Below are 21,160 nucleotides of genomic sequence, written 5' to 3'. Positions count from 1 at the left end.
ACATCACTGGGCCCATAGACACAAAGTCTGGAGCAGGCCCACGGCCTCAGTTCAGCACACAGTGGTGTAAATGTCACTGAGCTCACAGACATGAAGCCTGGAGCAGGCCCACAGCCTCAGCCTCAGTGCAGCGAAGAGTGGAGTAAACGTTGCCGAGCAGTGAGCAAATCTGATCCTGCCCTCACCTCTGGACCCAACACCCTGCCTTTTCAATGCATCTGGCCCAGAGCATAACTCTTCCTAACATCACATTGTGCCTTGTTCTAAGACCCAGTGTCTGCTGCTTCGATACGCTCTGGGCCTGAATCCCACCGCCACATTCCGGCCCCCATCTGGCTCGTTTCTGCCCCACCCCAACTATTACTTACCTGTTTCCTTTTCCGTTACATGCCAGTACTTTATAACTTACCTATACCAAGCAGTATTTTTTAACCACTTACAGTACTACATTTGTCAATGTGGAGTGGAGAGCTAGTTTATAAATCTAGCGGGAGCAAAATATGTTGGGAATGGCAAGAGAGGAGTGTCGCTGGGGGTGGAGGTGGATGGGACTGCTGGTAGAGAAGGAGTGCTGGGGCGGGGGAGGGAAGGGGTGACACAGATGCAGACACACCCAGCCCAGAGACACAGGCAAAGTTATTTGACTCCAAACAATTGATTTATTGATCATTACAGAACATCTCTCTGGTGCTTCCCACTCCCTCCCCTTTCCCATCCCCTTTTTCCCAACCATGATTTCCATCTCCCTGCCCCCTTCACACACTCAGTCCAGAATAGAGACCCATATCAGAATCAGATATATCATCACTCACATTTGTCATGAAATTTGTTTTTTTTTGCGGTAGCAGTACAGTAGAATCCTAAAAGTACTGCACTACTGTGCAAATATCTTAAGCAATTAGCTATATATACGTGCCTAAGACTTTTGTTTTTCCACATTACTGTACATTTACTAAGTGATAATTTGCTGTTGCCACAATGACAGACTACAGGAAATCTGAACATCATTGGAAACCTCACAATTACAAAGCGAAGATGTAAATTACACACAGATAGTTTAAGATTGAGCCTAACCCTTGCAGCTGTGGATATTTTTGTCTACTAGTACATATTCACAAACTTTACTTCAGTATGAATTCCATTCAAGATCCTCATTTTTTTTCCCCTTGTTTATTAACTATGCCTTTCTGTTTCTCCAAGTTACTATAGCTCTGCCTAGGAGCACTATTTACCTTTTCTTGGGCAAAAATATCATGCTTCAGTGGACCATTACTATCAAGTAAAATGTTTTAAACTAATGACCAAATAACCATACACGATATCAAAGTCCCACCCCCTTCCTCTATTCCCCACTCAAACATTTTATCTATTCTCACCTGGCTCCCCTCCTCCTTCCCTTTCACCTACAGTCCACTCTCCTCTCCTATCAGATTCCTTCTTCTCCAGCTCCTGACCTTTCCCACCAACCTGCCTTCACCTAACAGCTAGCCTCTTTTCAATTCTTCCACCTTTTCATTCTGTCATTTTCCCCCTTCCTTTCTGGTCCTGAAGAAGAGCCTTGGCCTGCAATTCAACTGTTTATTCATTTCCACTGACTGGCTGAGTTCCTCTGGGAGGGGGTGTGGGGTGGTGGTGGTGGTGGTGGTGGTGGTGGTGGTGGTGGTGGTGTGTGTGTGTGTGTGTGTGTGTGTGTGTGTGTGTGTGTGTGTGTGTGTGTGTGTGTGTGTGTGTGTGTGTGTGTGTGTGTGTGTGTGTTGCTTTGGCTTTCCGGCATTTACAGAACATCTCGTGTTTACACAACATCATAATCATGTTGTCTTTTGTTTTCTTTGTGAGCCTCTAAGTTTGATAATTGTCCATTGACTGCTTCTTTCCACAAAGATGTTTTGATCCGTTGAGTATTTACAGCATTTTCTATTTTGCTTATGTTTTTGAACTTGTCCAATTCTTTTGCATAACATGTATCTGCATTTTTATGTCTCTTGCTGCTTACGCAACTCTTTATGATGCTGATCTGTTGTCCACTTCCAGTGGGAATATCTTAATTTTTTTGAGCTGCATGTGACAAGTCAATTCACAAAAATCTCTATCCAATTATTCACTTTATCCACACTACGCTATGCATGTCAGACATTTCCTTTAACATATTTGCTTCCCACGTTCATTCCTGTCTAACAAGATTCAAGATCAAGATACAAAATTCAAGTTTATTTATCACGTGTACATCGGAACATAGGCAATCATGGCCATTGACAGGGCACGTAATGATGATGCTGATGATATCAAAGCATGCTGTGAATATCCCATTTCCTTTAATGAGTGGTGTGCTGGGGCAGCCTGCAAGCGTCACCACGCATTCTGGTACCAACGTAACATGCCCACCGTGTTTGGCAGAACAACGCCAAGCACAACAAGCAACAAAACAACAACAGCAAATGAAGCCCCCGTTCCCTCCTCCCACCCACACACATACACAGTCCACCATCTCCAAGGCGATCTGAGTTCTTCAGCCTCTTTAACAAAGTGCACGTTCTCATGAATCTTTGTGTTAGGGAATCCATTATTTTTTGAGTTGTATCATAGTGACTGATAAATATCTTCCCTTTTCCTCATTAATGTAATGCTCCTTGGCGATATTATTATTTAAAGGTCCTATTATTATGGCCAGCTTCCAGTCCATTCGTTCTATCTCCCTACCTGCTTTACTGATGTGTCCACAGCCTCTGCTCTTTTCAAAATCTTTGACAACATCTGGTGCTGGATAAGCCACAATTTTACCAGCTTAACGCCTGGATGATTGAACGAATTGATTTCAGACTCTATTACAAATTTGCCTTCAGGTGCTGAGTTGGGTTAAGTTAGATTTCATGTTGCGTTGGTAATCTATTTGCCCCGAAATGAAATTGAAACATAACTTTCTCAAGCTTTCACCTCTATAACATGATCCATCTTGACCTCCACCTCACATTATCTTGCTGATTCTTTATTCATGCATTTCGGATTTGATGTTTGCAATTTTCTTCTACCTCATCTTCTATCTTTCACTCTCTACCAAACACGTACCAACCAGAGCAACTCATTCATTCCATATTACAAATCCCAACTCATTCATTCATTCTCCTGTGTGAATGACTCAGTTGTTTTTTGTTATGGTTTGTAACTATAAAACATTAGACTAATTCAAAGAAAGATACAGGACTCTGAGAGTGTGTCTAACTTAGAGCTTACTTTAAATGAGGTGCATGCGTATCACATGGTAGCGTGATGATATATGCAATCTATGTATTTATACATATAAACCATAATGACTTATTAAAATGAACAAGAATGTTTCGTCTAATGACATATTGATGAGATTACTCTATTACCAAAATACTAAATACACAAGTTTTCTATTCCTCATTTCCTCAATTTTAATATTTTCTACTTTATGCTGAAATCCCTACCTTTGAACACTCCTATACCTGAAAAATGCATGAACCTTGAACTTCAGTCCTACCCTTGCTCTCTTTTGACTTTCAATTGGTGCTGATATCCTTGGTCACTTCAGCCTCATGCTCTGGCACTGTATTTGGCAAGCAGTCTTATTATTTCAGATGTACCATGGTGCAGTGGAAAACTTTGTTTTGCATGCCATCTATACAGATCACTTCATTACAACAGTACATTGAGGTACTGCAAGGAAAAGCAGTAAGAGACACCAGAATAAAGTGTTCCAGTTACAGAGAAAATACAGTACAAGTAGACAATAAAGAGCAAGGACATAAACAGGTAGATGGAGAGTTGCTCTATAGTTTTATCGTACTTATCATATGAGGGGACTGTTCGATAGTCTGTTAACTGGATGGTACAAGCTGTCCTTGTGCCTGGTGGGATGTGCTTTCACCTTTTGTATCTCCTGCCCATTGGGAGAGAGAATATCCAGGATAGGTGTAGACTTTCATTGTGCTGGCTGTTTTACTGAGGCAATGAGAAGTGTGGCTTCTCCACCTCTTTCAAATCTCTCTTTAGTATTCTTCTCCTTTTCCAAGCTTTGGTCATCCTCTAGAACAACGTTCTAGAAATAGTTAACTTTAAATTTTATGTGTGGGGATGGAGGAAGCGGGTAAGAGCACAGGAAATTGAAGGAGGACTGATAAATTGGCCTGTTTAGCTCAGTGTGAATCTCATCCGAGTCTGCTAAAATGCTATATAAGCATGTTATTGGTAGTGTAGTGGTCAGCACAACACTTCACAGTACAGGCAACCGGGGTTCAATTCCCACTACTGCCTCTAAGGAGTTTGCACATTCTCTCTGTGACTGCATAGGTTTCTTATGGGTGTGCCGGCACTCTAAATCTGTACTGGTTGGTAGATCAATTGCTCATTGTAAATTGTCCAGTGATTAAGCTAGGGTTGAGTTGGGGGTTGGCAAGGCTCAATGCACCGAAAGAGCTTATTCTGTGCTGCATCTAATAAATAAATAAATAAATAAATATTTGTTTAGAGCCCCTGTTAATATCACAGAGAACTGAAATAAGTGATATGAACAAGTTAAGCATTGTATTAGCTGACATGATCAGCAGTATCTGCTATCTCTAGATTAATATTATTTACAAATATTATCAATTAATGGAATGGGTAGAACACCTGACATATCAATCAACCCACTTTAAAAAATTGAATTGCTGCCTCTAGAATTTTGTTTCACCCAAAACGATGTGGTTAGGCATTAAATTGGAACAGATGCCATAAGGTGTAGAAATTCCTGGGATTTATCATGGAAAGTCACATTGCACCGAATCTCATAGGTGTTGATGAAAAAAAAAATTGAAAAAAAGATATTCACAGCAGTATGTTAGGTGTAGCTTCCCTGAAGTTAGATTCACATTGAATTATTCATAGGACATGAGTGTTTTAATAAGATTTTGGATGAGTTTTGTGCACCAACTTTATAGAAAAGTCCAGACTATAATTATAACTGTTCACGAATACTTTAAAGGGATTTCACTATTATTGAACGGTACAGTATGCAGCATGGAGTCAATAACAGCTGAGAATAGCAGAGAGGATAATTCAATAAAATAATATTAACCTTGTAAGAATTAGTGGTGTCAGAAGAAGTACTGAAGGCTCCTTATTCAAAGAGACTATTATGTGACCACAGGTTTTCTTCACTGTGGACTGTCACCTTAAGAGATGCTTGGATGAGACAGGACTAGGATGTCAGGATAACAGGCTGCGACGGACCGCTGAGACCTTGAGTAAGAAAGGAGAGAGGGAGGGAGAGATTGAGAGAGAGAGAGAGAGAGAGAGAGAGAGAGAGAGAGAGGAGATTTTGGACTGTCAGTGCCTCCAACACTTCTTGTAAATGGGTAAAGTCTGTTACTTTCCCATGCCCAAAAGATTGGGTTGATCAATGGCACACCGTGCATTGGATGTGTGACTGTCACTTCGTATGATCCATATGTGAATTCTGTTTAAGTATTCTGTGGCAACCACTTTGGTTAACCCTTACCTGGATTCGGGTGTGCTGTGGTAACCACTTGTGATAAAGTGACTGTCACTGTGATATTTCTAAGTGGATTTCCGAACAACTCGATGGATAAGATCTTCAGTGACTGTTATTTTGTTTACCCAGTGTGGAATCTGTGGAATTCTTCGTAATCGCCTTCTCTCTACATTTTAACGTGGATTTACAACTCTCTCACATCATTTATTCTGTGGATTTCTGAACCTTTCTACTTTGCTGTCTGAATCTTAAGACTTAAATAATTGTTCCTACGCTTGACTGTTTGGAAGCCACACACACACATATATATGCATAACACTGTTGACTTATGTTTATTTCATTTGATATTCTATATTTTGAGTAGATACTAATAAAGATAGTGGTTTTTAACATTGAAACCAGACTCCATTTGTAGTCTACTGTTGCTGGTATGTAACAAGACAGAGAAGAATATTTCTTTTATCCATTCAATACTTCGTCCGAGTGAAAACAGATGCCTAACACTACAGTTTCACTATACACAATCTTCGGCTACAGATTCCTGAATTTCTTATGCTAACGTTCCTACCTTTTAAACACTTTTTGTATCATCTTCACAAAGGCCTTCAATGTTAGAACTCTCTACTGTTGATGTCTGGAAAGCCATAATGTAATTGTGTAGACTATCTGTCAAGACATTTAAAAATACTGAGGATCAGTGACTTTCTGTCCTATGCCTTGTTTTAACATTATTTTGTAAGCATTTTCTGCAGAAGAATAAAGTGCACAGATCAGATTGTCTTACATCTTATGATTCTCTTGTCACCCTTTTAAAGATCTATTCTTTTCTCATCACTGCCTTGATTAGCAATGCTATTATTGTGATTTTACTATCAAGTCAATATCAATAAATAAATGAACTGTTATGGAGTATTGACTAAAAGAGCCACTTTAAATATAGACGTGAAAATACCTATCCTTCCATATTAGCTTAATTCAAGATCTTTGGATTTCAAATTGATTTGAGGTTTAATTTTGCCTTGCAACATAACTTCACTATGTTAATGTACATTTATATAATGTCACAGCTAAGGTGTGGTTGCTTCACTATTGAATTCCCAATGTCACCCAGAGCATCTTTGTATCTACCCTACGGAGGTAATATAATTTTCATGTGAGGAAGTGAGGAAGAATTCCCACAGAACAATCATGCAGATTCAAGTAAAGGACAACTGAATAACCTTTGTGGCTACAATTAGCTTGTCATTTATTAACTTCTTGTTCTTTGTCTCCACTGGCACCTCTTTTTGATTGACAAATGATCATGAGGAAATCATTAGCATGAATCTGCTCTCTATGACAAAGCATTCTGGACAACCCATGCATTGTGCTGCTGTGCAATTTCTGCCTGAATTGTTATATTCATTCAACTCCAGCGTTATGTGACCATTTTCAACAAAAAGGATATGGTTGCATCTCTGTTAACTGGAGTGGCTGTTCACATTAATAGGTTCAAGTTGTTTAATAATTCTTAAGGTGTTTGCATGTTCACCCCGTGACTGCGTGGGTTATTTCCAGGTGATCTGGTTCCTCCCACAGTCCAAAGACGTACTGTTTGGAAGGTTGATTGGTCATTGTAAATTGTCCCATGATTAGGCTAGGATTAAATTGGTGGATTGCTGAGTGGAGAGGCTCAAAGGGCCAGTAGGACCTATTCCACACTGTATCTCAATAAAAATATAAATTTAAAAAATCAGAGAAAGTAAACAGTACAAAACCTGAAACTCTTACTCCTCACAGACATCCATAAAACATTAAAACACCCAAAGAATGAATGACAGAAACATCAGAACCCCAAAGCCCCCATACACAAGCAGCAGCAAAACATCACCCTTAGCCCCCCACCATGCAAGCAATAGTAAAAGCCCCCAAAGAGGTTTTGATCTAGAGTCCATCAAAAACTACAGTCCATAACCCAACACTTTAATATATCAGACTCTCTAATAGTGTAACAGAATCAGATTATATATTTCATATATGTGGTGTATAGATAGGAAAGCATGATATCTGCAACAATAGCTGTGGGAAGTGAAATGGTTTTGTTTGTTGGTAGTCAAAGCATATTGCAGCTTTGATAGTGGCAAACCAACTGCTAGATTGGTGCCATATATCAACTAAAATATTAGCAATATATTTGTTAAGGAAGATGAAGTGTCCCACATGGAGCAGGGCCTTGTTCCTGCTGAGGTGACCCTGAGCTAGCACAGCAGAGCTGGCGGCTGGAAGACTCACTCAATTAGCTCCTTGGCTAATCATTGTTAAACTCCCAAACATTTTCTGCTCTGTTGTGCTTTATATACATCCCAGACAGTTTAGATTCGCATTCATTTGGTTGTAAATGAGGCTGTATGATATTTGATGAAAGAGCGAAGATTTGGTCATGGACTAATGAACAGATAGTTCTGGGCATTTGTATTCAAAATTCAAAGTCACTTTATTATCAAAGTGTATATATATCACTGTCTTCATTTTCTTCCAGGAATTTACAGGAAAAAATCAATGACATTTTATGAAAAAAAACCTTACATAAACAGACAGATACTGACAAATGTGTAAAAGGAAATAACCTGTGCAAATAAAAATAAAACCGTGAACATGAGTTGTAAAGAGTCCTTCAAAGTGAGCCTATAGGTTGTAGTATCAGTTCAATTTCTTAACCAGTCATCTGAAAATGTGCGCAAAAAATTCTGTCTACAAAATATTTATAAGACCAATGTTGGTACCATGTTTAAATATGGCTCTCTGTAAAGCCTAGAAATATTCTTGAAAATAACATGCTGAGGAAAATCAAACAGTACTTCAAGAAAATATGTATCCCGTCAATTTTCTTTTCTGGAATACTTTTAAGCATACAATACTTTTCAACTGGTTTGTTTGTTTGTCATGTGCCATGTTTTATGACGTGGGCAATCATGATCTTTGGTTGTTGTTGTCAAATTTTTCTACAGAGGTGTTTTGGCATTGTCTTCTTCTGGGCAGTGTCTTTACAAGATGGGTGACACCAGCCATTATCAATACTGTTCAGAGATTGTCTGCCTAGTGTGAGTGATCACATAACCAGGACTTGTAATAAGCACCAGCTGCTCATATGACCATCCACCACCTGCTCCTATGGCTTCATATAACTCTGATCTGCACTTTGTGCTACACCTTGCTTAAGGGTGACCTGCAGACTAGTGGAAGGAAGGAGTATCTTACACCTCCTTTGGTAGAGACCAAGCTCCACCCCACCACCCTAATCTCAAATAGTAACATCGGAAAATTAAGGGTTACATTTCTAAAAGATGTTTCACAACTTCAGAAATTCCCAAAAAGTTACAGAGCACATCAAGCACAATTTTAAGGTAAAGAACATTTGCAAAGTAGGAAAGCAATGCACACAAACTGCTGGAGAAACTCAGCAGCTGAGGCAACATCTGTATATCTCATGTTTGTAAAATAGGAAGTACAGTATGGTACCCAATATACACGTTGAAAATTAGGTCAATAGCAATGTGAAAAGAATCAGGAATTCAGAAGTTTTTTAAATGTTGTTCTGTGTATGATGAATATAGTTTTTTTTATTGAATAGGATGGTAGGTACAACTTTTATTTTATATTTAATCCAAAACATACCATCTCCAACAATGCATCACTTCCTTACGATTCTGCTAGATGGTCGGGGATTTCTTTGCTCAAATCACTGGAACTGAGGTTGAACTCTGCAACTTCCCATTCGCTGCTGGTTTTACTAATTTAATCCCAACAGATATATTCCCCTTAGCTGATGGGGAATATAAGATATAAGATATAGGGGCAGGAATTGGCTATTTGCCCATTGAATCTGCTCTGCCATTTCATCATGACTGATCCATTTCCCTCAAGCCCCAATCTTCCGTCTTCTCCTCATATCCCTTCATGCCCTGACTAATCACGAATCTATCAACCTCCGACTTAAATACTCAGTTACTTGGCCTCCATGGGTAACTGGGGTACATATACAGTTACATCATTGGGTACATATACAGTTATATCATTGGGTACATATACAGTTATATCATTGCAATAAAGTAACTGTCACTCATGCTTGTTACCTTTTTCCTTACCAGTGAACATTGTGACCCAGAATATAAAAGGCGTTTTCCTTACTGGCCCATGAAAACCATTCTCAGCATGGTTGGACAATCCCAAGGGATAATCCAATGACTCAAGACATCTCTGGACTTGAATTAAATCATAGGAATCCCAGGTCCTGAGTTATTAAACGACATGCAATGTTACCACATAGAGCATCTGTAGGGGACATCACTTACTTATCTCAATTAGATAGTGGTGAATTACACATACGTACAGCTAGGGTGCATAAGACTTTCACACAGTACAAGAGTAATGTTATGTACTGCTGGCTGCCACAAAAAAAAACAAATTTCATGACATATGTGAGTGATGATAAACGTGATTCTGATATGGGTCTCTATTGTAGATTGAGAGTGGGAAAGGGACAGGGAGAGGGGAATCATGGTTGGATAAAGGAGAAAGGAGAGGGAAGTATGTGGGAAACACCAGAGAGTCATTCTGGAATGATCAATAAACCAGTTGCTTGGAATCAGATGACCACGTGTGGTGTCTCAGGGCTGGGTGTGTCTGCACCTGCACCACCCCCTGCTCTGAATACCCCTTCACTGCCACTTGTCCCACACTCCTCCTGCACCATGCCCAACATCCTTTGCTCCCACTAGATTTACAAACTTGCTCTCAGCTCCACCATGATTAATACAATACTGTGCAAAAGTCTTAGGCACCTTAGCTATATATGTGTGCCTAAGACTTCTGCACTGTGCTGTATATTTACTTAAGCAATGCTAATACCAGGATGTTAAAATTATCTTGGTAATTGCTTACTCTCTCAGCGTTATCTCTGTCAATAAACGAGAATGATGAAACTACTTTTAATTAGGCTCTTGTAGAGACATATTTCTGTGGCAGAACTACCTGGAGGTTTGCTTGTCAGTGTAAGATGTATCTGTAAAGAAATGAGCCTTTATTGTAATCTGAGCCTGTAAGAAAACTAAATGGAGAAGGTAGCCTCCTTTGCTGGGTTGACATGCTTCAATGGTGATGCCTTGCTATATTCATGCTGCTTAGCAACACCATACTTGAAGCTATATTTAAAAAGATTCAAATACAAAGTGAAACATCATTCATGCTCTCACAGTGTGCATACTCTAAGGGTCATTTCTATCAGTGACGCAGAAAATTTATGCGTGGTCTTTAAACAAAAAAAGTTTTGAATTGGGTACATAATCCCTCTATGAATATGAAACGATATTGAAAATGAACAATAGGAAAGTTTTTGTCTATGCATATCTTTTTTAATTGATGTAGTAAGTTAATGGTCGGGAATCAGAAATGCCTCGATTTACTTTCGGTGTTTGCTCAGTGGGAGATAGGTTCTATTGTGTTCAACTGTAGATTGATGGGACAGGCTTTGGTTTCTTTTATGCATTATTGTGATACCATTTGTGCTTGCTACCTTGTGTGTGCTTTGTGCTGTGTGTGACTGTTGGTAGTGTGTTTTGCATCTTGGTCCCAGAGTAACACTGTTTCATTTGGCTGTATTCATGTATGGTTGAATGAAAATTAAACTTGAAATGAATTGAACAGAAACTTGATATTGGATTTCCAGATAGTATCATTATAGCCAATCTTCTTTTAAAGGTCAGCAGTTTTATTTTCAGACCGAACATAAATGTTTCAGCGTTTAGTTACCTATCAAATAATTAGTGCTGTGTTTTATAGGAATTTGAGACAATGCAGATCATGTAGAGGTTCTCACTTAAACCCATACCTTTTTGGAAGATTTGATTGCATTTCCTGCCTCTTGTATTTTGCTACAGTACATTGTCAGCCATGTAAAGAATTATTCACTCTTAAAAATCCACATTTACCTTTTAGCTTCAATCCCTTCACATTCTGAGTTTTCTTCACATATTTCTCAATTGCTTGACTTCGATTTATTGCTTTCTTCCATTACTTGTCACCTTTAATGTCATTTTCACAAGATAACAAGATTTGGATGAAACCATTTAGTTCTTGCACTGTGTGGAGTACCAGCCCTGATAGCCTTCCTAATATGTGACAGATTGAGTATAGTTTCTGAAATGTGTCTTCTAACCCAAGCAGATTATCGTCATTATACGCCATATTGTATGACATGTTCTTGGCAATTTTTTCTACAGAAGTGGTTTGCCATTGCCCTCTTCTGTGCAGTGGCTTTACAAGATGAGTGACCACAGCTATTATCAATACTCTTCAGAGATTGCCCCCTGCTTGGTGTCAGCAGTCGCACAACCAGCACTTGTGATATGCACCAGCTGCTTATACGACCGTCCACCACCTGCTCCCATGGCTTCATGTGACCCTGATCAGTGAGGGCGGGGGGTCTAAGCAGGTGCTACACCTTGCCCAAGGGTGACCTACAGGCTAGCAGAAGGAAGAAGTTCCTTACATCTCCTTTGGCAGAGACATAACTCTACCCTGCTATCCAAGGTCAAGCAGAATAATTCTGATTAACAGCTCATTCTTACCTCTATGTAGAGTGTGTGTATGTATATATATTTTGATTGTTGAAAAGCCTAGACAGAGTAGATGTGGAAAGGATGTTTCCCATGGTGGGGAAGTCAAGGACCTAAGGGCACAGCCTCAGGATAGAAGGCCGTGCATTTAAAACAGAGATGCGGAGAAATTTCTTTAGCCTGAGAGTGGTAAATTTGTGGAATTTATTACTACAGGAAGTTGTGGAGGCCAGGTTGTTCAGTGTATTTAAGGCAGATGTTGATCAGTTTTTGATTGGACATGACATCAAAGGTTATGAAGAGAAGAGCAGGGAGTGGGGCTGAGGAGGGGACAAAAGGATCAGCCATGATTGAATGGCAAAACGGACTCAATGGGCAAAATGACCTAATTCTGCTCCAATGTCTTATGGTCTATATACATATATAAGTGTATAGCTTCTTGACAATTGTACTAACTCTGCTCTTCAAACATTAGAACTTTGGTTATTTAATCATGATACCCAAGTATATAGCATGATACTGATTAACAGGCTATTCCTGTATTACAGGAGGACTGTGTCCATAGTGGATGGCCATATTGCCATTTTCCTTAACACAAAGCCATGCCATCTGTGCATGTGTCAAGAAATGTGAGTTGAAAAAAAAGTGTTATCTACAAATGTTGTATTTATATTTTTATCACAATGATTCAGGAACAGCTTCTTCCCCTTTACCATCAGACTTCTGAATGGACATTGAACACATGAACACTACCTGACTACTTTTTTCTCTTTTTGCACTACATATTTAATTTAACTTTATATATATATATATATATATTACTGAAATTTACAATAGTAATGTTTATTATGTATTAAAATGTACTGTTGCTGCATAACAACAAATTTCATGATATATTCTAGTGATATTAAACCTGAATCTGATTCTGACTTAAATTCCACGAGTGTGAATTTTATTCTGCATCTCAAACATCAAGGTAGTGACTTGTGAATGATGTAAGATCACATTTCAATTCAAATTCAAAAATTCAATTCAAAGCACATTTATTATTACAGTATGTATACAGTATACAACCCTGAGATTCGTCTTCCCCACAGACAGCCACAAAACAATGAAAACCATGAAACCCGTTCAAAGAAAAAACATCAACTCCCTTCCCCACCATGCAAACCCCCCCCCCCAAAATCATACAAATGGCAAAAAGAGAGCAAAATCTCAATCAGAGTATAAACATGAAATCGAAAAGAGTCCTGCCATATTCAGTTCATCTCTGTTCTATCAATCTAGCACTGCGAGGTTCCTTATCTGCAGCCCACCCTGATCAAAATTGTCCAAAATAGCAACAAAAATAAGAATAACCAGAAACCGTAAGTTGAACCGCAACTACCGTGGGGATTGCTATGTAATACATGTCTGTCTATCACCAGTTTCCAGAAGTTGGCTGGAGGTAAGTAGAGTTGTTCATTAACTTTGATAATCCTGAATCACAAACCACTAAGATCAATGAATGTGGTACCAGTAGATGAAGTATAACACTCACTGACTAAAGTGCCATGTCCTCTTTTGCTTTCTGTGCCTCTTTGAATGCTCATGGAAGGATAACGCACTCAAATTCAGAACTATTTTCTGAAGATCTGCATATAAATTTTCTTCATCATTGATTGACCTGACTGATTTGGTACATAGTATATATAAATAAAAAGTGTTATGCCACTGCATGACATGCTTGATCACTTCTTTTATTGCGATGCATAGTCTGATTAGAACCTCAAATAAAGCAAACATACTTTCTAGAGCAGGGAAACTCATGGTTAATGGTGGGAGGCATCCATGGGATGAAATAGATTGGCAACTCCTGTTCTGCTGTGTTTAACCACACATACTGCATGTTACCACACTGCAGACTAGGAGCAGTCTGCCATCTTTGGAACTGGTAAAGAGCCACAAACCTGGAACCAGAAAGTAAAGATCAGGCGAGCTGTTTCGTGTTTACATCGATGCATTGAAGAATCTACACTGACATTGCAATTTTGGCACCTTACTGGACTGAATTCCTATGGGCTTCAGCAGATGAGGAAATCCATCTTACATTATTAGATACATAAGATTTATCATTTTAACAAAACGGAACTTCAATAGAGAAGGCATTCAGAAATGTCTGCATAGCATATGCATTAATGCTCTATATAAGAAAAATGGCAATGACAACGTCAGGAACTTTAAAACTAAGCCTGAGTCAAATGAATGAGTCTAGTATGAAACACAAGATTGATGGTAAAAAGCTGATCATCCAACACAGCATTTATTTGATCATTTGTTTGGGGGTCTTGACATCACTGGCAAGTAGTGTAGCTGTTGCCCCAATTAGCAAAAATTTTTTGGAAATAGTTTAAAAGGTATAAAAAGACAAACTACCATTTAACTAAGTAACAAATTATTCATTTAAATGAAATACATAATAAATTATAATTCTACCAAAACTACTACTGTACTATAAAAATGTGTATTCGTTCCTAATAGTTATCAATGGAGGAATTCATTCAATGTACCCTGATGTATTGTTTTGATTGACTGTAAATAAACAAAATTGATGCAGCCACCTTTTCCAGATAGTGTACTGCCTTCAAACAGTGCTTTTGATGGTTGTATCCTCCAAATCTTCATTTTCATTGTAACATTCAAAGCGATTGTTGATACCTTCAAATTCTTCATAGATCCTAACTTATTGAAGCAGTGAAATCATTTCATTTTCACTTCCGGCTATCTCTGGCATTTCCAACCCCAAATGCTTGAAACTGCAGTGAGTAAAACGGTTCTGAGTTGTCTTACTGCTTGTTAATCACTAACTATAAGTGACAAAAATAGCTGCTTTTTGACCATAAGCTGGCAAGTGACGCCGTTTGAGATCTATTCACTCTATTCTCATTCATTCAGTGTCAAGATGTGCACGTGACTGATGCTAGTTAGAAAATGTTCAGCAATAGTCTCCAGCCCCAATTAAGTGACATAGTGTCCCAAATAAATGAAAGGAATCCTGGCTATCCTGTTCCTGAAGAGTTGTCCCAAATAACTGGCTGCCCTGATTAACCGAAGGCGCAGTTAACTGGACTCCACTGTATTTTCAAGCCATGGCAGTGGACATTCTGCAGTTGGGTTTGGAGGTAATGTTGGAGTAGCCAAGGGAATGGATATGGCACACTTTGTAGATGCTACACATGGACCAGTGGTGTATAGAATAAATGTTCAGGAAATGGATGGAGTACCAATCAAATACCTCAAATTGGAACAGTGAACATGATGAGCACTGCTTAAACAGCATTATTGCCGTCAGTGAGAATAATGAAAACCAAAAAAATCTTTAGAGTTAAAGAGAAAGTTTATCATTAGCAAATGATTGGCATCTATGGGGAGGGGAAATGTACATCAAGTGGTTCAGCATTGTGCCATGAGCAATAACTACACTAGGTTTTAAAATGTATTCCGGTGAGACTTTGAAAACCAGTTACATGTGATGTGCTGTGTATTTTATCCTTAAAAGTTGGAAACAGAAGCTACTTAACATGGTTGATGCCTCCAAAATAAGACCAAATCTATTAACAACTGATGAGTTCAGAGAACTTGCAGTCAAATTGGAAGAGCATATTAAATATGAACATTTTGTTAGCACTTTTAGCTAAGCTTCTAGAACAATACTTAAAGAGACATACTTGCACTAAGGAGCACAGAATCCATTGGAAGCCCAGGTGGCTACCATTAGTGCTAAAGGGTCAGACAGAGGAGAAGTTGAACACATTTCAATAGCATCATACTTACAGCCCGTTTCTTTGTTGACATTTAGATCAGCAATGAAGGCCCTCCTTCTCTATCTGTCCTTGGCCATCTTCACTATTGTACCTCAGGTGTGGTTCCAGATCTTCACTTCTGCCTCTACGCTACAGTGCCAAGTTGTCTTTGATCTCCTGTGTTTCCTCTGCCCTTCAGCGTCCAGAGAAGTGCTGTCGTGATGATGGCGTTGTCCATACTGTCGCACACAGATATAAAAGGATTCTTTATTGCTGTTTCCATACAACGTTTTTTGACCAGTCATGGTTGTTAGCCATGAGCTGAACCCCTGAACCTAGATGACTGATGGACCACTCATAGTCTGATCTCTACCATTTTACCTGTTTGGCATGGGTGACCCTACCAAGAGCCAAAGCACAAGGTGCTCACTCCAGCCAACGCAGCTCTCTGGGTCATTGAGGTACATAAGCTTCCAAACACTAGGACAAGCTTGTGTTCCCCTTGAAAATTGGCATCATATGTTGGCCAAAATTTCCAAATACTTGAGAAATCCATGAGCATACTTAGCTCGAAAAAGACTGAATGAGTCTGTCCAAAACGAAATGCTTTATTTGGATGGGAGCAGTTGGCCTTTCTGATACACCATTGCAGTCCTCCTGGGGCCCACCATCCCCTTGGTTAATAGTGGGGGACCATGGCATAAAAAATCTTGGGAAAACCTGCACTACACCCAAGCTGAATCTTGCAAATGATGCCTGTTCAAAATCAGAGTTGTATAACTGAGGTTGTCGAATAACAATATCCAACTAACTATGAGGCAGAAAATGGAAGTACTTCTTTCAGAACGTGAAGGCATTAGTTCATAGAAGTTTGTCTACAGAATTGAGGGAAATAAACCATCAAATGCATATTTTCCATGACTGCAGATAAGACCCACTAAAAGGATTCCTCTGTAGGTTAAAGTTATATGAGGCCACTGTGGGAAAAGTGTAGATATGCTCACCATTCAAAATGGATTCAGGTAAAGCACAATGGATCTTCTGAATGCACTATAGAAGAACTCAGATTCAGTTACAGACTATTGGTTAATGGTCCATGACTTCAGAGGTTTCAATTTGAACATTTTATGAATTGAAATCGGATCAAGCATCACTTTTGCTTGTCATTCGGGCTCAAAAAAGAACTGAAAGGAAAGTTCATGGAGTGGACAAGGTATTAAAGAAGCAAAATTTGAAAAAGAGGTCTGGCCTTGCTACGGAACACTCACTTGTGTATTTTTTTTCTTTGTGGTGTCAATCAATGTCATGATCTGAGGCAGGATACACTCCTGTGTAAATGCTGATGCTCAGAAGAATTGGGATAAGTGTGGTTCAGCTAAATCTGAAAGGGAAGGTGAAAGAAAAATAGTTGAAGCAAGGGCAAGCATCCTATTTCTAAATGGTTGAGATTCAGATGACAAAATGGAATACTGAAGGAACGGTGGAGACATATGTTCCAATTAAAAGTCTCACAAGGGAAGGTGACTGATTCAGGAAGTTTTATGTAGACAACTTAGTCTTATTTGAAGAAACACAAGAGCTTACTGAGAAAGATTGTGGGTGTAAATTTACTCCTGAAGTAAGTCCTCGAGTTATTGTGGAAGAGTTGATGTGGAACATAGTTGAAAGAGGTGACATTACTAACAGCACAGGAAATTATAAAGATCAAAGATAATTTGGAAACCAATCAATGAGTTAGATATGTTAATATTGTAAAACTAGATCAATTTTTTGACGTAGGAAAAGAATGTAGTACATTTCAATAAGTGTGACTTGATTACATGATGTATCTTTGTGTGCCAGTGTTAGATAGGAACCCTCAATAAATGAGACATCTTCTGGAGCATATTATTCTGCTTACTTTGCATTTAACTCCATGAGAATGCATAAGACTGTGTGCATTATACTAAGTTCATGAGGAAGCATTCTTTTGTGTTACACGTCTCATGGTTATAATTACAAAGGGACCATGACTCCTATTCTAGGGAGTAATGGTTTAAGAAACAGGATGTTTATAAATTCTTTGCATTCATCCCTCATTTCTCACCAGGCAAGCATGAAGCAGGCACTAGAATTTTAGAAGTGTGGTTCATTTACAAACAAACATATCAGAATAGACACCACCTATGAACCCCTAAGAGCCAATGTAATGTAAGCCAGTAGAATTCAAGGGCCTACTTGAAGGGGTAGCCAATCAACACCGAAGCAAATGAAGGGGGCCTATTTAAAACTGAGCACTCCTAGAGAAAATCACCAATGACTGCACACTGAAGATGTCATCTTGATTGGTGATGAAACGTCTGCAAGCTATTGTCACTGCCAAGCTCGGCAAACTCCACAAAGTCAAGCATTTCAACCAGAGCAACCAATATTCACCACCATACTAAACAGCTGCACTGTATTTCATGTTCAAGAATTACAGAGTCATGACATGGAAACGGACTCATCAATCCATTAGGTCAATGGAGACTATCAAGCATCCATTTACATCATTTCTACACTAATCCCACTTTGTTCTCCCCATATTCCCAGCAACTTCTCCAGAAATTTATCACCCATCTACTGAGCAGGATATTTTCAGTGGCTGATTAACCTCATCATTGTTATGTGCTGTGTCAAATGATGTCAGTGGTTATGGTCTCATCACCAGGATTGTTCTTGGCATTTTTTTCTATGGAAGTGGTTTTCCATTGCCTTTTTCTGGGCAGTGTCTTTACAAGATGGGTGACCCAGCCATTATAAATACTCTTCCGAAAATGTCTGCCTGGCATCAGGGGTTGCATATATATGACATGAGATATGCACCAGCTGCTTGTATGACCGTTTACCAGCTGTGCCCGTAGTTTCATATGACCCTGTGCCCAAGGGTGACCTGCAGGCCAGCAGAGGGATGGAGTGCCTTGCACCTCCTTAGATAGAGACATATCTCCTCCCTGCCTTCCAAATGGTTCAGCACAGACCAGGTGGGCTGAAGGGCCTGTTTCTGTGCTGTACTTTTCCATTACTCTATCACTTTAATTAACTTATCTTTAGCAAATGGAAGGAAACAAGGACCATTCTGCAGATAATACAGGGAGAACATGCAAACACCACATAGACAGCACCAGAATCAGGACTGAACGAACACCACTGCAGGTGTGAGGAAGTAACTCTAATAGCAGCATCATCTGCTAGGATCTGAATGGCTCATTTAATCATTGCAACTCTAACTCCTCTGTAAGTGTCTTGTTATGTACTTATCATAGTCAATAATTCTTTCCATCCAATCAGTCACGACCGCATTGCTCAGCCGCCTGTTTCTGATAAATCATGTCTTCTCATATATCATACAAGTAGCAATGAAAACAGCAAATATTCCAAGGTCTGGTAATTGATTTCCCACACCCACTACCTCCTCTGAGAAAGTATTGAAATGCACTGAAATCGCCTTAGTTCATTATAGTGCCAAGTAAGAAGGCATTGACTGGAAAAGGGGTTTAATGCAAGCACTGAATTAGGATATCACAAGGCTTATGATGTAAATGTGATAGCCTTTGATCATATATTGTGCAAGCAGGGTTTTGTATCCTAAACTTATTGTCTAATAAATACAATACACCTAAAACAATCAAAAACTTCTACAGGTGTACTGTCGGGAGCATTCTGGTCAGCAGCATTGCCCTTTGGAATGGGAGGGCTACTGCACAGGGTCAAAGTAAGCTGCAGAGAGTTGTAAAATTAGCCAGCACCATCATGGGTACTAGCCTCTACAGTATCCAAGACATCTTCAAGGAGTGACGCTTGAGGAAGGACCCCCATCACCCAGCACGTGCCCTGTTCTCACTGTTACCATCAGGAAGGAGGCAGAGAAGCCTGAAGGCACACACTCAGTGATTCAGGAGTCACTTTTTTCCCCTCTGCCATCCGATTTCTCTGAATGGACACTGAATCCATGAACACCACCTCACTACATCTTTTATTTATTTCTGTTTTTGCACTGTTTGTTTTAACTTAACTATTTAATACAGACACACAGCCACAGACACACACACACACACACACACACACACACACACACACACACACATACTTACAGTAATTCAGAGTTTTCTACATATATCATGTTTTTAATTGTACTGCTGCCGCGAAGGTACCAACTTTCACGACATATGCTGGTGATATTCAACCTGATTCTGATATTGAGTTCAAGTGAAAATTGGATAGAAATACATCTACCAAGTGCTGAGTCATAGGGTGACAGAACACAATAGTACGGAAGCAGGCAATTTGGGCAATCTAGTCCACACTGAACTATTAATGTGCCTAGTCCCATCAACCAATACCTGGCCCATAATCCTCCATGCCCTTCCCTTCAATGTACTTATCCAAATTTCTCTTCAATGGTGAGATCAAACCCACTTTCACCACTTACACTGATAGCTCGTTCCACACGCTCACCATGCTCTGAGTGAAGAAGTTCTCCTTAAATATTTTACTTACTTACTGCCTGCTATGCTTTTGGTGTTTAGGGCATCTATGGAAAAAAGTACAGTCAACGTTTCGGGCTGAAACCTGCCCGAAGCATCGACTGCACATTTTCCCATAGATGCTGACTGGCCTGCTGAGTTCCTCCAGCATTTTGTGTGTGTTGTTTAAGAACTTAAACAGCTACTTTTCAAAATCGCTAGTTCAAGTTATATATTCACATTTCCATTTAATTAGACTTAAATAGACAAGAAATGCAAAGCACAAAATATTAATAATGAAATATGCCACAAAATAATGTTAAGTATTTTTCTTTCCTTTTACATTTGTTTGCTCTGGTCCTTCCCCACTTTCTCAAATTCAACAGGAAATAACTAACAGGATAACTTTATTGAATGCTCTGGTAACTTAGGGAAAGGAAGAATATGTTAAGACTTTATTGCCTGGAACATAGGAAGAGGGAGGGAGATTTGATACATAATATAAGTATAGATAGGTAAACACAAGCAGACTTCTTTCACTGAGATTGTGAGAGGTCATAGGTGAAGGGTGAAAGGTGAAATATTTAATGAGAACCTTGATGGGGAACTTCTTCACTCAGAGGGTGGTGAGAGTGTGGTACGAGCTGCCAACATAAATGATGGATGCAGGTTTGGTTTCTACTTTTAGGAGAAGTTTGGATAAGTGCATGGATGAGAATATATGTAGAGCTATGATCCAGATGCAGGTCGATGGGACTAGATAGAATAAACAACTTGGCATGGACTAAATGGGCTGAAGGGCATGTTTCT

The 21,160-nt window shown here is 39.3% G+C and overlaps 1 protein-coding gene and 1 long non-coding RNA gene across 2 annotated transcripts in view; one reads left to right on the top strand and one right to left on the bottom strand.

Annotated features, from left to right (window-relative positions):
- The window catches only part of tafa5a (TAFA chemokine like family member 5a), a 773,862-nt gene that overhangs the window by 156,519 nt on the left and 596,183 nt on the right, over positions 1 to 21,160 (top strand). The window lies entirely within an intron of this gene.
- The window catches only part of LOC132403780 (uncharacterized), a 42,785-nt gene that overhangs the window by 7,352 nt on the left and 14,273 nt on the right, over positions 1 to 21,160 (bottom strand). The window contains exon 3 of the long non-coding RNA XR_009515342.1: positions 15,898 to 16,105. This is a non-coding gene — a long non-coding RNA (uncharacterized LOC132403780). The remainder of the gene's footprint in view (positions 1 to 15,897; positions 16,106 to 21,160) is intronic.

The sequence above is a fragment of the Hypanus sabinus genome, chromosome 13, assembly GCF_030144855.1.
Source record: "Hypanus sabinus isolate sHypSab1 chromosome 13, sHypSab1.hap1, whole genome shotgun sequence".
NCBI lineage: Eukaryota > Metazoa > Chordata > Chondrichthyes > Myliobatiformes > Dasyatidae > Hypanus > Hypanus sabinus.
This window is presented reverse-complemented; position numbering and strand designations above follow the sequence as displayed.